This window comes from Humulus lupulus, chromosome 3 (genome assembly GCF_963169125.1).
Source record: "Humulus lupulus chromosome 3, drHumLupu1.1, whole genome shotgun sequence".
Classification (NCBI taxonomy): Eukaryota; Viridiplantae; Streptophyta; class Magnoliopsida; order Rosales; family Cannabaceae; genus Humulus; species Humulus lupulus.
Window position 1 is genome coordinate 260,397,016 of NC_084795.1, and position 20,153 is coordinate 260,417,168.

General features: G+C 35.6%; 1 non-coding gene across 1 annotated transcript; it reads left to right on the plus strand.

The window, feature by feature from the left end:
• Positions 1-956: 956 nt before the first annotated feature.
• LOC133827940 (small nucleolar RNA R71) lies at positions 957-1,063 on the plus strand. The gene has a single exon (XR_009890589.1). It is a non-coding gene; the product is annotated as a small nucleolar RNA R71 (small nucleolar RNA).
• Positions 1,064-20,153: the final 19,090 nt, after the last annotated feature.

Below are 20,153 nucleotides of genomic sequence, written 5' to 3' on the forward strand. Positions count from 1 at the left end.
AGTTTGAATGGAGTAAACAGCCTTGACTAAGCCCTCAACGTGCTCAAAGCTGCTGACTGACCCTATACATTCAAACTTTTACCCTTATTTAATTTAATCCTCAAAAATACTAAATCCTTAATTACCATTCAAAACATGTGCTTAAAATCCTATTGGTTGATGTCTAAACCTTATAATATAATAATATATTCCTTAATATCAGACACATTAATCAAACCTTAGGTTATACTTAATATTCTTAAACTATAGGTTAAACTTAGAAAATCTATAAGTACTACTATGAGTGTCCAAATAACTCCCGGTCTGAACCAAAAATCCAAAGTAACAATGATAACACTAAACATACTATAATACTACTAAACAATTAGCTAAGTAAAGTTCTTGGACTCTACAGATTTTGTGGGGCATGAGCTTGGTTTTGTGTGTTGTATTGGTGCCCTTGATTCATTTGGGGTTGGTTTTGTCTCCATGAAAAGTTCGGATGGTTTCTCCAATTTGGATTGTAGGTGGATGAAAATGGGCTATCATTTGGTTTCCCATAAGCATGAAGTGCACTGGCCTCCTCAGAAAAGGCTTCTTGGTAGGAAGGACATGAGTGGGCATTATGGCACGGACTAGAACATATAGAACAAACATCTTTTTTTTGTTGTATTGGAGAGTTTATAGTTTGGCTTATGGCTAAAGCTTCTACTTTTCTCGCTAATTTGTCTAAAGATGTTCTTAAGTCTAATTCTTCTTTTACTTCATACCTTCCTCCTTTTTTTGGTGAATTAGTTGACCTAGACCTAGGATCAAAATAATTCCATTGTTGTGAATTGACAAATAAATCTTCAAGGGCGTCCCACGCCTCTTGTCCTTGAAATTTTAAAAAATTTCCAGTATGCATAGATTGAATCATTTGACGATTAGAGGGAGTTAAACCATCATAAAAATATTTTACAAGTCTCCATTTTTCAAAACCATGATGAGGATATTTTAATAATAAATCTTTAAATTTTTCCCAACGTTCATAAAACTCTTCATTATCTTTTTGAAAAAACTCGGAGATTCCTCTCCTTAGACTATCAGTTTTAGACATAGGAAAAAATTTCAGCAATAATTTATTAGAAAGTTGATCCCATGTAGTTATAGACCCTATTGGAATGGAATTTAACCAAGCTTTTGATTTGTCTTTTAATGAAAAAGGAAACAATCTTAGTTTGACCGACTCATCAGAAATTTTTTGAAATTTAAATGTTGGGCAAATTCTTAAGAAATCTTTGACATGCATGTAAGGATCCTCTCTATCTAACCCATAAAAAGATGGCAACAATTGAATGATTGCTGGTTTGAGCTCAAAATGAGTAGCAGAAGTTGTAGGAAGAACGATACATGAAGGAGCATTAGATGAAATAGGTGCAAAATATTCAAGCAAAGTTTTTTCAGGCACAACATTTTCATCAACAGGATTAGCAATCAGTTCCATGATGCTCAAATTTTCACTAACACTTTCAATTTCAAACAAAGATAAACGTCTTTTTACTAATCGTTTTTTAGAGTTACGTTCCCAATGATGAATACAATTTTAACAAACAAAACAACAAATATAATCTCAAACAAACAATTTTTTGATGTGGAAGATCAGTTAAAACCGCAACCACAGAGCATACTTATAATTTTTAGAGATTTCACAACAATATAATTCTTATGGTTTACTTGTCCCCAGGCCTATTTGATTCCACTTACTCGCACACTACTAACAACTCCCTGAGGTTAATTAGTAGAGGCAGATTGAGAATTTTGTTCAAATTTCCTTTAAGCAAAAATTGCTTATGGTGAAAGGACAAGATTTAGGTTTTTTTTTTCAAGTATTTTTCACAATTATAGAATAATATGATAAAAGGTAAAGAAAAATAAGGCAAAATTAAATAAGACTACAATTTAGGCAAGAGTAAGGAGGCATAGCATGCCATCAACCATAACAAAATTAAGGTAAAAATTAGGAGGCAAAATTGTCATCAACTAGTAACTTGCGGAAATTAAATAAAATAAAAATTACAACAAGATAAATAAAGAAAATTATAACAAAGGTTAGGAGGCACAAGTGCCATCAACTAACAAAGGTATACAAGAAATAAAAATTACAACAAAATTATAACAAAATTAGGAGGCACAAGTGCCATCGACTAAAAAAAATTAAAAAGAGAGATAGGAGGCACAAGTGCCGTCAACTAAAAAAAACAATAAATATAAATATATATAAGTTTTTTTTTATGGGTGGTAGAACCGTCCCAAATTTTATTTTTATCTTTTTTTTTAGTTTTTATAGATATATATATATATTTAGTTTTTTTTAAGTGCAAAAAATTAAAATAACTAGTAGAAGAATTTACTAACCTTGAGATAAATTTCGTTTCTTTTTTCTTGCAACTCCCTGACAACGGCGCCAAAAACTTGATGGAGCCAAAACAGGTATGTTTTAAAAATTTATACTCGCAAGCGCACGAATCGTATATGAAATATAGTGTTCATGTAAGCACGAGATCGAACCCAAAGGAGTTGTCTAAAATCAAAAAGAAAACTATTTTAAATCAAAAGTAATAAATTATAACCTAGCTCCAAAGATTGATGAGTTTTAATATTATGAACATAAAATAAAAGATTGAAAAATAAAGCTATTTAAGATAATAAAAATAAACCAATAATGATTTGACAATAAGTGTTAAAAGAAAAGATTATTAAGATACTAGAATCCACAAAATGTAAGTTTAATAATATTTATTAGTATATTGATTCCCAAGTTTTAGTGATAGTTAAAATAATTCAAACTATAATTTTCCAAATAAATTTATAATTTTAAGCACAAATTACTTCTAAAAATATAGGATTTTTCTTCACTTTCCAAAATTATAATTTCAAAGCATTTAGTGTAAATCAATCTAATGAAATAACAAATAAATCAATGAACATTATTTATAAGGAAAGCATAATATTTTTTTTCTAAGCATGGATGTGCACAATTTAATGACACATCTTACACAAAGAATATTATGTTTTTGCAAAATGAAGAACAAAGTGTATATTATCTAACAATCCAAAAAATGAGATATTAAAGATGAAAGACATATATGAAGAAGAAAAATCCATAAACTTTGTTGCATTACAAGGGAAATCAACATACAACATAAATATTACCTAGTTACAAGTTGCTTCATCATGATTTTAATAATCTTATGGAAAATATTAGAAGCACATAACTAGAGTAGAAATTACAAAATAAATGACATACATACGTGCAAAATGCTCTTGAAAAACCAAAAATGGAAGAGAGAATGGTAGAGAGAAAATGGGAGAAAGGAAGATGGTAACCAAAAATTAAGCCCCACCAAATGGTCTTGAAATACTATATTTATAGCTAAAATGAGATTGTTAAAATAATCAATTTAAATTAATTAAATTGATTAGATTAATTAAATAAAATAAATATGGTATGTAGAGGTAAATTATAGGGTGTAATGATGATGTTGTGGTGAAAATGTGTAGAAAAATGGGTAAAAAGTGTGGCATTTTTAGACAAAAGGGACAAAAAGTACATTGTGGGCTCAAGATGGTTGTTGGTGGCTGGTTGGGCACGGTTTCAGGCGGCTGGGAGGCAGGGCCGAATGAAGGAGGGGGCACGGGTCTAGCTGGGGCAGCTGGAAGGTGGCACCTAGTGGGCTTCGTGGGCTGGGCTTCGGTGGCAGCTGTTGGAGGCTTCATGTGATATTGGGTCAAACTGGCTTGGGCCAGGAGTTGAAGGAAGGCTTGCTGTGTGGTGTGAGCAGGAGGCCAGGCGTGGTGCTGACTTTCGGCTGGAGAGAAGACATGGATGGATGCTTGTTGAAGGAAGATGTTGCTGCTGAATGGAGGAGCTGGCTTGGAAAGGCATGAAGGCTGGCGTGGGCCTGGTGGGCTTGTGGGCTGAGCAGAGAGTGGCAGGAGGAAAAATGCCACAATTTCTTTGCTTTTTCCACAAAAATGCCACTTTTATTTCCTTTTCTCTTCTTTTTCAAGCATAAAAAATTGCAAAGTACATCCTACAAAATAAGTAAATATTACTGATGATACCCGGACCGTAAATCAATCTTTGAGAATACAGTCGCGCCTCGAAGTTGATCAAACAAGTCGTCGATCCGGGGTGGCGGGTATTTGTTCTTAATTGTTACCTTGTTCAGCTCGCGATAGTCTATGCACATCTGCATGCTCCCGTCCTTTTTCTTCACGAATAGCACCAGTGCTCCCCATGGTGAATGGCTCGGCCTAATAAAACCCAAGTCTAGGAGTTCTTGTAGCTGCGTCTTTAACTCCTTGAGTTCTGTAGGTGCCATTCGGTATGGTGCCTTACAGATAGGCTCGATGCCTGGTACTAATTCTATTGTGAAGTCAATTTCCCGAGTTGGCGACAATCCTGGCAAGTCATGGGGAAATACCTCTGGGAATTCTCTTACAATACGGACATCTCCAACCTTAAGTGGTGTCTCATTTACCACATTTGTGATGCTGGCTAAGAATGCTTGACATCCTTTTTCCATCATTCTTTGAGCTTTGAGAGATGATACTAACGGGGTGCGTAATCCTGAAGCTTGTCCCATGAAGCATAGTTTCTGGCCGTCAAGAGTCTCGAACATCACCTTTTTGCGTTTGTAGTCGATGGTTGCGCCATGCCATGCTAGCCAGTCCTTGCCTAGTCTTACGTTAAAGTCCTTGATCACCAATTCAATCAGGTCTCCTTCCAGTTCTACGTCCTCAATCTTGATCGGTACGCCTCGTACTATCCATGATGATAGAACTACTTTGCCCGAAGGCAACTCGGTTACAAACCTAGTTCTAAATCTTTCACAAGGTTTGTCTAGTTTTTCTATCATTCCTAACGAGATATACGAATGAGTGGCTCCCGAATCAAATAATACAGAGCATATGTTATTGAGGATAGAAACCTGACCTGTTACCACCTTATTGCTAGCATCAGCCTCTATTAGAGAATATATATTATTGCTCAATGGAAATATGGAAAAACCAATTACAACTCTATGCAAAAATACAATGGACAAGATAATATTTATTAAATAAGTATTACAACTCAATTGCTCAAAATACAAGTAAATAAAAAGATGTAGAAGAAGAAGATTACAAACTCAATACTATAACAATACAAGTAAATAAGAAGAACACAAGAATGAAAAACACAAACAAACTCTCACACAACCAAAGTGTAGAGTAGTGGGGATCACCAACTTGAACAAGGTTCAAGACCTTTGTCCAAAAGCTTATTTCCCCATATTCTCTAAGCACTAAGGGATCTCTCTAGGAAATAGCTCTCTGGAATTATCAAGCCTTTTGGTGTATTTTTCAGCCAAGTGCTTTGTGGATGAAAAACGGTGTGTCTTACAAGTGAGCATTAGGCTCCTATTTATAGAGTTTTGAGACACCCTTTGAATTTCAAATTCCACCAACCCCCATGGCTGTTACCAATGATTAATTGGATGTTTTATGGAATTAAAATAGAGATTTGGGAGTTACTTTGCTGTTGGAAATGTTCAAAATTGGATAAAAACCGAATTAGTATGAATCTGTCAGCCACTAGCGCCGCAACGTTAGTTTCAAGCGCCGCGGCCCTTGGTCAGTTTCAGCAACCAATTTTTTGAGTTTTTTTCCAAAACATTCCAATTTATTCCCACTTGATTTTGTAACTTCCATACACAATATGGGAGTTAAAATCACATCTCTATCAGCCATTTCTCATATGGCTTTATGAAATCCAATCTCAAATGTGTAACATATAATATACACATTATTGGGTAATATTTGGGAGTTACAAATTTGTAACTCCAAAATATGTCACATTTGGGCACACACATGTGTCCAATTTTGTGACTCTCAATAATATGTTACAAGGTGTGACAAATCACATTTGTGTGACAAATCACATTTTGTCACATTATTTAATCTAATATTATATTATATGAAATAATATAACAACCTCTCCTTGGGTTAAGGCAAAAACCCTAGCAAGAACCATCTTGTCGTCTTTCTTCCCTTCTGGCTTGCGTTGAGGACAATCTCTTTTCCGGTGTCCTTCCTGACCACAGTTAAAACATTCCTTGGTGTTTGCGTGGCATTCTCCAGGATGTTTCTTTTGACACTTAGCACATGGCGGGTATTCCACATAACCCGACCTATTTCCCCCATTATTTGTCTGTGCCCTTTTATTGCTGTCAGATTGCTTGTTATCAGGATGCCTTCTCTTCTGACCGTTACTGTTGTTGCCAGACTGATTGTTGTTATTATGGTTGTTGTTCCGACTGATCTGAGGTTGACTCTGCCATCTAGGCTCAGGCTTACTGGCTTCCTCTTTACTTACATTAGCCTGCAACCTCTCTACTTCTATTGTCGTCTCTAGAACGTCGGCATACGTAGTATTCCCTGGGTTTGCTAGCTTAACCCCCATCTCGATCTTCGGTCGAAGTCCTCTAACAAACTTGTTCACCCTCAGAAAATCGGTTGGAACCATCTTAGATGCGAACTTAGCTAAGCGGTCGAACTGACGAGCATACTCTGCCACTGATAAACTTCCTTGCTTCAAGTTGGCGAACTCCTCAACTCTCGAAGCGAGTACAGCCGAATTGTAATACTTCTTGTGGAATAGCTCCACAAATCAAGTCCATGTCATGGTGGCAACATCATGTGATTGATGGACCAAGTCCCACCATATCCTGGCATCCTTCTTGACCAATGACAAGACGCAGGATATACGGTCTGCATTACTGAGATTCATGTGCGTTAGAATTGGCTCCACATTCCTTAGCCACTCTTCTACCTCAAAGGGGTCTGTAGTCCCTTTGAAGTTTGGAGCGTGCTGTTTGCAGAACCTCTCATACACTGGCTCCATGTGCTGTACTGGATACGGCGCGTAGTTCGCCACTGGCCATCCCCCATATGGACCAACTTGTTGGGGTGCTGAGGCCATTTGCTATGGCTGCGGCTGCGGCTGAGGCGGAGGCTGAGTCTGGGGTTGAGCCTGTTGTCGTTGTTGCGGCAAAAGTTCCTCGACTTGTTGTCACAGTCTGGCGATCTCTGCAGTGTTGTCAGCTGGCGGTGCCGGCGCGTTGCGACTGGCAGTAGCACGCACTCCGCTTCTGCGAACTGGAGGCGCTTCATTGCTCACTAGAACAGCGTTGGAGGTATTTCCGTTGGTGCATGCAGATCTTCGGAGTGACATCGCAGCAGAGTTCTAACAGTTGAAAGAAACATGTTAGAACTTTACCTAATAGGCTCTAAGGCAAAACTTATTCTAAAACAAACATATCTCAGACCTATTGATTATGACTTCTTATGAAAAAATTTCTAAGTCTTCTTTATTTTTAGAATGGGTTTCTATACTTAGAAAAACAAGCCATCTTTATTTTCTAAGTCTGTTTCTAATCATCCTATATGACTTAATTCTCAGGCTCGAAACTCATCTTTGTTCCAAAGTTAACCATATTGAGGGAGGGCTGGGATCAGTAAAATCGTTCCCACTACTATGGCCCCCTATCTCTCAATATAGAAACTTGGTTCATTGATTTGTATCCACCCTCACCGAACTTAGTCATTGTTTATTTTATTTATTATTTATTATGATTGCAAAATAATAATCAAATTCATACATGATAACAAAATAACATGATATTAATTTGGAAAAGAGTTTTTCACTTATTACAACCATAAAACAAACAATAAATAAAACAAACAATGAAAATTAACTATTCTAAAAATCAGGATCTTCTACATCCGATCCTTCATCTAGCATATCATCATCTAGCTCCTCATAATCTTCATTATCATGTGCCTCAAAATGTCCTCTAGGAAGGTTCATAAAAATCCTATGTTTTTGCTCATTTGTAAACTAAAATTCTGATTTTGCAGTGAACCTAACTAAGAGAAAGTAATATCGCATTGCTACTAGCAGTTCGTCTTCATCATCCATTGTTTCCCATATTTCCTCTAAGGCTGCAATTACGGGATGAAAATATCTAAATAGTCTAATTACTAAAATGTATTGTTCCGTTGCTCTCATCATGATTTGCTTAGACTCTTGAAGGTGACCTATTTCTTTGTGGAACAAAAGCAGTCTTCGAGTGATTCTCTCTAGTGCTCCTACGCTGTTTCTTGGTTCTCTTATTCTCTTTAAATCCTTAATGGCTCGGATATCCTCATTGCTTAATGCTTCGTTCATACTTAACTAAAAACATAAATGCTAAAATTGTTAGCTATACATATAAGCAAAATAACTATAACTTAAATACTTACTTGGCGGTCATATTAGGAGCTTTGAGTGTGTGTATCGAGGAAGACTTCATGCGAATGAACCATTGCTCTGATACCAACTGTAATGACCCAACTACTCTAGACTTTGGACCATTAATGACTACTATACATAGACACTAATTTTTAATAAAACTTACAAGTGAAATAATCATAACTTCATTAAAACTTGAAGAAAAAAAACAAGTGTTAAACTACATAAAATTTAAAGTAAGATATGGGATCCCATTGTTTTTAAAATAAGAGCATAACATATTTTTAAATAAATGGATTACATAATAAAGTGCAGAAAATACATATAAAATTTAAAGAGACTTCATCCTCGAATCAAACGCTCGGTTCATCGATTCCATCCCACCTCAATACACATCCCCAAGCTTCCAAGAACATTTCCCACCACCAAAGCTATTTTCCTGCACATATAAATATAAATGAGTGAGCCTAATGCCCAGCAAGGAAAATCTAACACATAAATCATTTACATAATATTCATATCAACATATACTAAACATATCATAACATATGTCACATATACTATAATGGCCATTATTACTTGGGGTCCCGTAAACTAAACAAGTCATATGCCCATTAGATTTGTGGGGCTTGCTAGCTAAGCAAGTCATATGCCCATAAATTTATTGGGGCTTGTTAGTTATACAGGTCATATGCCCAAGTCTACAAATATACATAATATAACATATTACATATACATAACACTTAAATCATAAGATAACACATAACATAACATATAAAATCCTATCCTATTTTCCTTACCAAAAGTACCGGGATATGAGAACAGGTTTAGGACCTTGGAACACTCCTAAAAACCATCAAAGAAAGGGTGAATATACTGAAGAAAAAGGAATGAAAAGAATGGACGAACTATACCATCAAGAATATACTTACCAAAAACCTTATGTTCAAGATCTTAGATTTCCTATCCAAAAATAAAGAATAAAGTTAGGGTGCTGAGTAGAAAACTATAAGAACTTAAGGAAAACAATACCAAAATGAACTAAAGTTTGGAATACCTTGAATGCTTCTATGAACGATCTAAACCTTGAACTGAAATGTGCTATAAACCTTACTTCCCAAGTGTTTGGTAAGCTTATAATGATTAAGCTTATAATCCTAAACCCAAGTGTTTACACTCTCAAAAATAACCTAGCAGCTTGCAGCCTCTGAACTTAGCTTGATGAATGAATAAATGGCTGGGTACTAGGTCCTATTTATAGAGTTCAAGAATGAAAAGATCTTCATTTAACTTGAATAAAATAATGGCTTTTTAAGTGAAAAATATTTGAATTATCGTTCAGCAGAGGCTGAAGACTCGGTCAGAAAGATGCTGGACTTATCAAGAGGTTAAAGATTAAAATGAGAACGTTTTCAAAAACATTAAAAAATATACCAAAGGAGCCGATATATCTCCCCTTGTAGGCGATATATCGCCTGGGCCAGCATGCCCGAGGCTCGTCGAAGTGATCGTGCGAAGTTACGTGTTTTTCGTATCCCCGTACTGCGATATATCGCCCCCTATAGTTGCAATATATCAGCATACGCTGAATATTTAAACACGAAATTGCACATTTTCAACTTAATTTGAATTGAGTAAACAACCTTGACTAAGTTCTCTAACGTTTTCAAAGCTGCTGACAGACCCTAGGATATTCAAATATTAATCTTAATAAACTTATTCCTAAAAAATACTTAATTATCATTAAACTTACACATGACAAGTGTTACAATCTTATTGGGTCGATCTAAACCTTATAATATAATAAATATCACCATCAATATCAGTCATATTAATCAAACCTTAGGTTAAAATTAATATTCTTAAACTATAGGTTAAACTTAAAAAATATGCAAGTGTTACTACGAGTGTCCAATTAAATCCCGGTTTGAACCAAAATCCACAGTCATAAAAATACTACAACTATTACTATTTCTACTACTATCCAATTAGCTAAGTAAAGTTCTTGGACTCTACACAATTATAAAATATCTCATATTAAGTCCACGAAAATACTAATTGAAATTTAATTTACTTTGGCAGTTAAGTTCAATAAAATCACATTTTTTAACTTATAATCTAACACAAATTTCAAATAATTAAATTACAACATATTATAATAAAATTTCTATAAAAACATATAAAAATCTATAAAACTACAATAAGACTAATAAATTAAAAATTACATAAAAACTTAATAAGTTAATTAAAAACTCAAGAACTAAGCAACAATTAGTATATAAAATATGGTAAAATAACTCTATTTTGTAGAGTTATCAGAAGTTGTTCTTGCAACAGGCGCATAGGTATCGAAATAATCGATACCCTCTTTTTGCCTAAACCCTTTAGCGACTAATCTAGCTTTAAAGGTTTGGATAGTGCCGTCAGTGTGGTATTTTCTCCTAAATACCCACTTACACCCAATTTTCTTAGACCCCGGTGGGAGATCTACCAATTCCCAAGTGTTGTTGGAAAGAATGGAATCCATCTCATCATTGATGGCTTCTTTCCAAAATGCACTATCTCTTGATTGCATAGCTTCTCTATAAGTCTTAGGATCATCCTCAATAAGAAGTACAATAGGAATTTTCCTAATGACCTCCTCTCTACTTCCTTCTACCATGTAGAATGAAATCCGTTGAAAATCTATCTCATCCACTACTAGACTTTTCTCCTTGTTAAGCCTTTGACTTCTTCTAAGTTCAAAGGGATACTTTACATTCTTTTGAGAATTCTCCTCTCGAGAATCATTTTTGGATGTAGAAGCCTTTGACTTTTCTCCTTGTTAAGCCTTTGACTTCCTTCTACCATGTAGAATGAAATTCGTTGAGAATATATCTCATCCACTACTAGACTTTTCTCCTTGTTAAGCCTTTGACTTCTTCTAAGTTCAAAGGGATACTTTACATTCTTTTGAGAATTCTCCTCTCGAGAATCATTTTTGGATGTAGAAGCTTGAGAATTGTTTTGATATAACAAATTCTCCTTTAGAGATGTTGAAGCTTGAGAATTATTGTCACATAACATGTTCTCAAAAAATTCAACTTCTCTAGATTCAATCACAATATTAGACTCTAAGTCTAGTAGCCTATAAGCTTTACTATTGTTGGAATAACCAACAAAAGCACACTTTATGGCTCTTGAACCTAACTTGTTCTATTAGGTTTGTTTTTCTTGCAATATACAAGACACCCCCACACTTTGAAGTACCCTATGTTGGGTTTTCTTCCTTTCCATAATTCATATGGAGATATCTCGTTTTTCTTCATCGGTATTCGATTAAGAATGTGACAAGCGGTTAATAGCGCTTCACCCCATAAGTTGAAGTTCAACTTAGAAAACACCAACATAGAATTTATCATCTCTAGATAAGTTATATTTTTCCTTTCGGCAACACCATTGTGTTGTGGTGTATAAGGTGCGGTGCACTCATGAATTATACCATTTTCTTCACAAAATGTATTGAATTCATTAGAGAAGTACTCTCCTCCTCTATCACTTCTTAGCACCTTAATCTTTTTATTTAGTTGATTTTGAACTTCTAATTTATATAATTTAAAAGCATCAAAAGTTTCATCTTTATGCTTTAAAAGAAACACATAGGTATATCTACTAAAATCATCTATAAAAGTAAGAAAATACATTTTACCACCTCTAGTTAAAACACCATTTAATTCACAAAGATCACTATGAATTAAATCTAGTAAATTAGATGATCTTTCTACACTAGGAAATAGTTTCTTAATCATTTTTGCCTTAACAAATGTTTCACATTTACCATAGTTTTTAATATTGCATGCAATCATACCACATTTTACTACTCTTTTCATGGTTGAAAAACCTATATGAGATAGTCTAAGATGCCACAAAAATAAAGAATCACACTCAACTATATAGGCGGAATTAGCATTTTTATTGATAACATTGAAAGTTACATCATTGGTGCACACTTTAACCATACCCTCACAAGAGTACCCCTTTCCCAAAAATACATTTGATTTGGTAAGAATAAGTTTACCGGACTCAAAAACGGCTTTAATGCTGGGCTTGCCAAGCAAATCACCACTTACCAAATTTCTACTCATTTCGGGAACATAAAGTACATTCACTAATGTAACTTTCTTGTCGGAGGTGAAAAAGACTTCAATGGTACCTTTGCCAAGTACCTTGGATTTGCCCTCATTGCCCATTTGAATCTCATGGTTGCCCTTTGACTCTTCAAAGGTCTTGAGCAATGATTTGTCATAGGTGACATGGACGGTGGCACATGAATCATACCACCACCCTTTCACCTTGCCTTGGACCGCATTCATCTCACTAAGGGTAGAAACTATATTTTTCTCTTGAGTTGCGTTTACCTTAGGTCCTTGTTGGTCTTTTCTATGCCTACACTCTTGATGGACCCAAAACGGGTATGTTTTAAATATTTATACTCGCAAGCGCACGAATCGTATTTATAGAATAGTGTTCATGTAAGCACGAGGTCGAACCCAAAGGAGTTGACTTAAATCAAAAGAGAAAACTATTTTTACCAAAGTGAAATAAATTTCTAACCTAGTTCCAAAGATTGATGTGTTTTGTTTTAAAATAAAGAAAGAAAATACTAAAAAAAAGTTAAAATAAATAAACTAAAAAGATTTGTTTTTAATAGTTATTTATAAAATTATTAAGATTTTAGAATCCACAAAATATAAATAATAATATTTATTAATATGTTGACTTCCCATTTTTTAGTGATAATTGAAATCAATCTAATTACCTTTTCCAAAACATTATACTTCCTTTAAGCTCTCTTTAATTCAAAAATATAGATTTTCCTTCACTTCAATAGTATAACTTCAAAGCATTAGTTGTGAATCAATTTAATGAAACTACAAAAAAATCAAATAATGTTATTTCTAAAGCAAAATATAGTATTTTTGTTCTAAGCATTGGATGTGAACAATTTAATGACACATCTTAATCAAAGAATACTATGTTTTTGCACAATTAAGAACCAAGTAAAATATGTTCTAACAATCTAAAATACATGATATTATAGATGAAAGAAAAATTTAGAAGAAGAAAAATCATAAACTTTATTGCTCATTTTGGGAGGTCAACATAAAATAAACACTATATAGTTATATCTTGGTTCATCCTCCACCTTAATAATTTTAAGTGGATTAGAAACCCATAACTAAAAAAAACAAAATAAAAATTACAACATAAATAGGAAAATTTGGAGGATGAACCTCCAAATTATTCCTCTAAAAATACATAAAAACTAATCTAAGAAAAGAAAAAGATGGAGAGAATAGAGAGATGGAAGAAGTGGTGTAAGAGAAGGTGTGCTTGAAATGGTGAAATGAGACTCCTATTTATAGATAAATTCTTTGGTAAAGGATAACACTTCTATTGGTCTAAAAAAAAAGCACATGGATTCATGTTCAAAATTGTCATCTTTTCCTATAGTTACAAATCCAATGGTGGAGAAAGAAGCACATGGATTGATGACATGGCATTGTCAAGAATTGGATTGGGCCTTTCATTTTGGGCTTGATTTCTTCATTTCATTATACCAACATTTCATTTTGCCCCAACAAATACACCTACATAAAGAAATTAAACACACATAAATTAGTAACAACATAATTAAACAAAATAAATACAAAAAATAAATAAAAATACATAAAATCAAAATAAAACTAATAAATTCAAAATTACTTAAAAAATTAATAAATTAATTAAAAACTCAAGAACTAAGCAACAATTGGCTTATAAAATGTGGTAAAATAACTCTATTTTGTAGAGTTATCAACTCTCTAGCATAGTGACCATTTTCCCCACACACAAAGCAAGGACCTTTCTCGCCCTTAAACTTGTTTGGGTTGGTTCTTGGACCCAAGGATTTCTCATTACCATTTTTCCCTTTGTTTTTGGGATGTTTTGGTTGTGATACTGCATTTGCTTTGGAAGTCTCTCCATTAGACCCCTCCACGAGTTTTATCTACATATCGATTCCTCCTCGATTTGAATATGTTTTTGGATTTCCTCCAAAGAATAATCCTCATTTTTATGAAGGATTCTTTTCCTATAACTCTTCCAAGTTGGTGGGAATTTATCCATTATAGCACCAACTTGAAAGGCCTCGGGAAGCTCAATCTTTAACACTTTCAACTTGTTAACAATTATTTGCAATTCATGTATTTGAGGAAGAATAGGTTTATCACCAAAAAATTTGAAATCAAAGTATTAAGATATCAAAAACTTTTTGGTACCTTCCTCTTTCGCCTTGAATTTTGTCTCAAGTGCATCCCATATCTCCTTTCCCGATTTGGTCTTGGTGTAGAGGTCATAGGGCCTATTAGAAAGGGCGTTGAGGATATGACCCCTACAAAGGAGATTGTCCTCCTCCCTCTTCCTTCTTTTCTCCACCTCCTCGGGAGTGTCCTTGTTGGATGGCGTTGGGAGAGGTTCTAGAGTGGACTCTAGAATGTAGGTGATTTTGAGAGTGGTCAAACGGAATCTCACCTTGTCTTGCCATCTAGTGAAATTGGGCCCATCAAACCTATCCAACCTCACTAGGTCTTGATTCATAATCTTGATAGTCTCACCTTCCATTGAAACAAACAAAGGGTAAGCTTTTGAATGTTAGGAAAATATAATTTGCCTCAATGGAAATTGGCAAGAAAAATACAACTCTAGACAAAATATTACAAATAAATAATTATTGATTAAAATGTGTTACAACTCTATGACAAAAAATACATGTAAATATAGAGAAAGAGGTAGAAGATGATAGAAGTAGAAAATACAACTCTAAGACAAACATATACAAATAAACTAGAAGTAGTAGAATGAAAGATATAGATGAGATTACAACTCTAAAACAAAAGATACATATAAAAGAGTGAATAGAGAATAATAGAAGAAATGAAAAGCAATAGAATAAAAGAATAAGAACAAGAACAATGAACAAGAACTCTCACTCACACAACCAAAGTGAAGAGTGTTGGGGATCACCAACTTGAACAAGGTTTGAAACCTTTGTCCAAAAGCTTATTTCCCCCTAACTCAAGCACTAAGGGATCTCTCACATATTTTGGAAATGCTTTCTGGAATAATCAAGCCTCTAGGTGTTTTCTAGCCAAGTGCTGTAATGGATAGAAAAGTTGTGTCTTTCAAGTGAGCAATAGGCTCCTATTTATAGAGTTTTGAGACACCCTTTGAATTTCAAATTCCACCAACCCCCATGGCTGTTACCAATGATTAATTGGTTGTTTATGGAATTAAAATAGAGATTTGGGAGTTACTTGGCTGTTGGAAACGTTCACAATTGGATAAAACCGAAGTTTGGAAAATGATGTCAGCCGCTCTGGCCGCGGCCTGAAAAACACTGGCCATAGCCCAAGACGTTTTTTCAGCAACCAATTTTCCAAAACGTTCCAAATTCATTCCCACTTGTTTTTGCAACTTCCATACACATTATGGGAGTTAAAATCACATCTCTAACAACCATTTCACATATGGCTTTAAGAAATTCATCCCAATATTGTGTAACAACAAATCTACACAATAATGGGTAATATTTGGAAGTTACAAATTTGTGATTGAATTTGTAACACCAAATATGTTACATATTTGTATATTTCATATATATCTAAATAATGTAACTCTCTATTACATGTTACAATATGTGACACTCTTTGTCACATTTATTTAATCTAAAACATTACATTATAAAATAATATAATATTACATTATATTATATTATAAAATAATATAACAACCAGTGCTTAGTACTACTGCCGAACTTGATTAATAAGTCACAGCTTCACAATCAATACTGACACAATTGTCGATTCTGACTGATAAGTCAGTACCATTCATAGATAAGCAAGACTGCTAAGCATTTAATATGCAATCAATGTCCACATACAGAGCACTCAACATGCCTCATTAATAACCATGCATGTCACATACTGGGTGCAGTTTTCTTACCTCTGGTTCGAGCGAGAAATAATAAAAGAACGACCCTTGAGAATGATCGATCCTTTGATCCCTTAGCGGTCACCTAGTCATAACCAAATATGGAATTCCATTAATAAAGTAAATCAATAAAAGGTTTATAATCTAAAACCTCGCTCCCGGGACCAATCCTGTGCTCTCGAGACTCTCAATCCACCCAAACGGGGTAGTGGAATCATCCCTTGAGCCCCCAAAGTCATCCTGAGCCCTAAAAATAGGTCTTGCTGAAAATGACCTAGTGCTGGGGCGCTGCCCCAAGTCAGAGAGAACCCCATTCTTGCCTTTGCCTAGCGCTGGGGCGCCACTGACAGACCAGAAAATTCTGGTCTTCTCCCCTACGATTTCCCCTGAAAACCAAGCTTCAAAATCAACCCCAAACATCATCCAAACCAATAATTTAACCCCAAAACTTCATCCATACCTCAACCTCATCAAAACCTAAGCAAACTTTCTCAAAAACCTCATTGAATTCCCAACTATCCAATCCAAAATCTCACCTGAAAACTAACTGAAAAACAAGGCAAAAACCAGAGTTTCATGGCTGAAAACCTTACCTCAAACTTGAATTGAATCCTCTTCAATGGTTAAACTAAGGTTTTAAGCTTCAAACCTTGATCTCCTAGCTTGAATCCTCAAATGGAGTTTCGAAAATCCAAAGGAAGAAGAAGGAGGATGATGATCGTGAGAGATAAAGAGAGTCTCTATTTTCAGCTGCTCACAGATTCTACAACCAGCCTAATTTGAATATATCCTAAGGTCAGATGACCAAAATGCCCCTAGGCCAAGTTTATTTCCTTAACAAACCCCAAGGGAAAAATCGTCGTTTCCCGACTACCCCGTTAATTATAATTAACGTCCTCGCTATTCCGAATATTCTCAAATGCTAATAAATCATATCCCATTACCCTTTAATTCTCGGTAATGTACTAATCATCAAATTACCCCGAGACTCACCCCGAGCCCCGAAATTAACCCTGTTATGACCAAACCGCTAACTTGTATCCAAGGATCGTCTCATGCCGAATAGCTCGAACAAATCCACATTATAATGTGGCATCATCAATAGTTCACCAACATGCATGAAAATATTCAAATATGTTCTAAACGGGCCAAATTACCAAAATGCCCTTATAATGAAATATGGACCCACATGCTTGCATTTATCACCATATAATAATATAATTCACATAAACATGCATATAATCATTTAATGGCATAATAAATCAATTATGGCCCTCCCAGCCTACTAATCCGACCATTAAACCTCATTAGGGATTTTGGGGCATTACAGTAAACATATACGTTCATCAATATATCTCAAACAATATGAAAATGCTCAGGGTCGACGCCCTTGGACCGAGCCCTCTGTTTACTTAACTGGCTTCGGCTCGCTTAGGCCGAGTCCAGTGTTTATCTAGCTGACCCCGGCTCACAGTTGTTGAGTCGCATCCTGTGCACATGTATCATTTCATATTTCGCATAACCATATCACAGCTACACAACACATACATCCAAATATAGGGAATCTCAGTCCAAACACAACCACACAAGGGTGCAGTTTTCTTACCTTGAATTCTGAGCGGAAGGTACAGAATGGTCTCGAGCACGATCCTCGGTCCTAAGCCTTGGTGATAAACCCAGTCAGAATGTCCAATGGGAAATCATCAACTTCTAATCCAAATAAATACTTAGGGGACAAAAACTAACCTATGGGACCTCGATTTCTACTAAACCGGGTAGTAGAAATTGTCCCGAGCACCTAGGTTCGAACCCCCGAGCCTCACCAATTCTAGAAACCAACCTAAGGAAAAATCCCCTAGGCGGGCTGCGACTTGACCCTAAGGGTCGTGGCGCGCCCTCAAGTCAGAGGCTCAATCCTCAAGCTTCAAGGGGAGTCAGGCCGCGACTTGCCCCCTAAGGTCGCGGCGCACCTTCAAGTCAGAGAGCCACCCATGGCCACTTGGGGATGCGGGCTGTGGCGCCCCAGAGGTGGGTCGCGGCACGCCCCTACGAACCAAGATTTTATGGGTTTTCATTGCACTTTTCCCTAGCCAATTTTCCCAAAATTCAAACTCAGCAAAATCTCCCAACCAAAACCAAGCTAAGCTACGAATTTAAGACTTTTAATCACCCAATATAAACACAAAACCCTAACCCCAAATCAGTAGAAATTAATACTCTCAATGACACCCAAATTCAGAAGCTAACCATGCACTTATACTCTATCTAAACCCAATAAGAAATTCAAAGATGAAAAACTGGAATTTTAACCTCAATTATAGCTTGAGTTTCCCCAACATTCCTCTGCCCTCTTTCAACTTAATTCCTTAGTCTAACCCAGCCAAGAATCAGCTTTAAGTCCCAGCTTGCTTCCCTTAGCTTCCTTTCAAAATTCAGAAATCCCCTTAGGCTTCTTGAGAGAGGAAAAACGTGTGATGGAGAGAGATGAGAGTGAGCTGAGTGTATTCAGGTGAGTTCTGGCTAAGTCTAGAATCCCTTGAGATAAATCCTTTAACCCCTAAAAATACTATTTTGTCCTTCATAGCTTATTAGTCCTCAAGTTGTCCCTAGGGGTAAAATGGTCACTCCGCGCCTCAAGTGTTCCTACTATTAAATAATTAATTCCCTCATGTCCAATTAGTCACAAAATTCTTATTCAATACTTAATAAATCCCAAAGTATTCTCTGAATTCAAAAAAATACCCCTAGACTCCCCTGAGCCGGGTATTAAACCCTGCTATGACTATTTCGCTAATTCGCTCACTAGGACCGTCTCCAGCCATAATAATGTGGTATCAAAAATTTATCACATATAATCACATTTAAGCCCTCAACGGGCCAAAATTACAAATATGCCCTTATAAGCTATAAAGGCCCACATGCATATCTAATTCTCGTAAACATGCATATCACATACTCATGTAATCATATTAATCATGCATGCCACATAGTCACACATTTAACCAATTAAACATACATATAAACCAATTATTCCCTCTCGGCACACTAATCAATGCCCTAAGTCTTATTAGCAATTTTGGGTTGTTACAACGAGCAATTGTCAAGAATTTTTTTATGAACCTCCTATAGATTCTTGCATGCCCAATAAAAGATCAAATGTATTTTACAGTCTTAGGGTGGGAACTTTTGATATGAGTTCAATCTTTGATTGATCAACCTCAATTCCTCGTTCCTGACATGACATGCCCCAAGACTATGCCAGATGGCACCGTGAAATGACATTTTTTCCAGTTGAGTACCAAGCCTTTCTCTTTGCATCATTTAAACACGAACTCTAAATTGAGAAGGCTTGATTCAAAGGAATCTCCAAAGACTCTCAAATCATCCATGAATACTTCCATACATTTCTCGATCATATCACTAAATATGCTCATCATGTAGCGTTGGAAAGTGGCTGAAGCATTGCACATGCAAATTGGCATACGCCGGAAGGCAAAAGTACCAAAAGGACAAGTGAATGTGGTCTTATCCTGATCTTCTAAGGCAATCTTGATTTGGTAATACCCTGAATAACCATCGAGAAAACTATAGATAGGGTGAACTGCCACATGTTCCAATATTTGATCAATGAATGGAAGTGGAAAATGGTCTTTGCGGGTGGCTGCATTTAATTTTCTATAATAAATGCACATGCACCATCCAGTTGTGACCTTTGTAGGCATGAGTTCCCCTTTTTCGTTTTGTACCGCTGTTACTCCCGATTTCTTAGGAACAACCTGAGTTTGGCTAACCCATTTACTTTTAGCAATAGGATAGATCATTCCAGAATCAAGAAGTGTCAAGACTT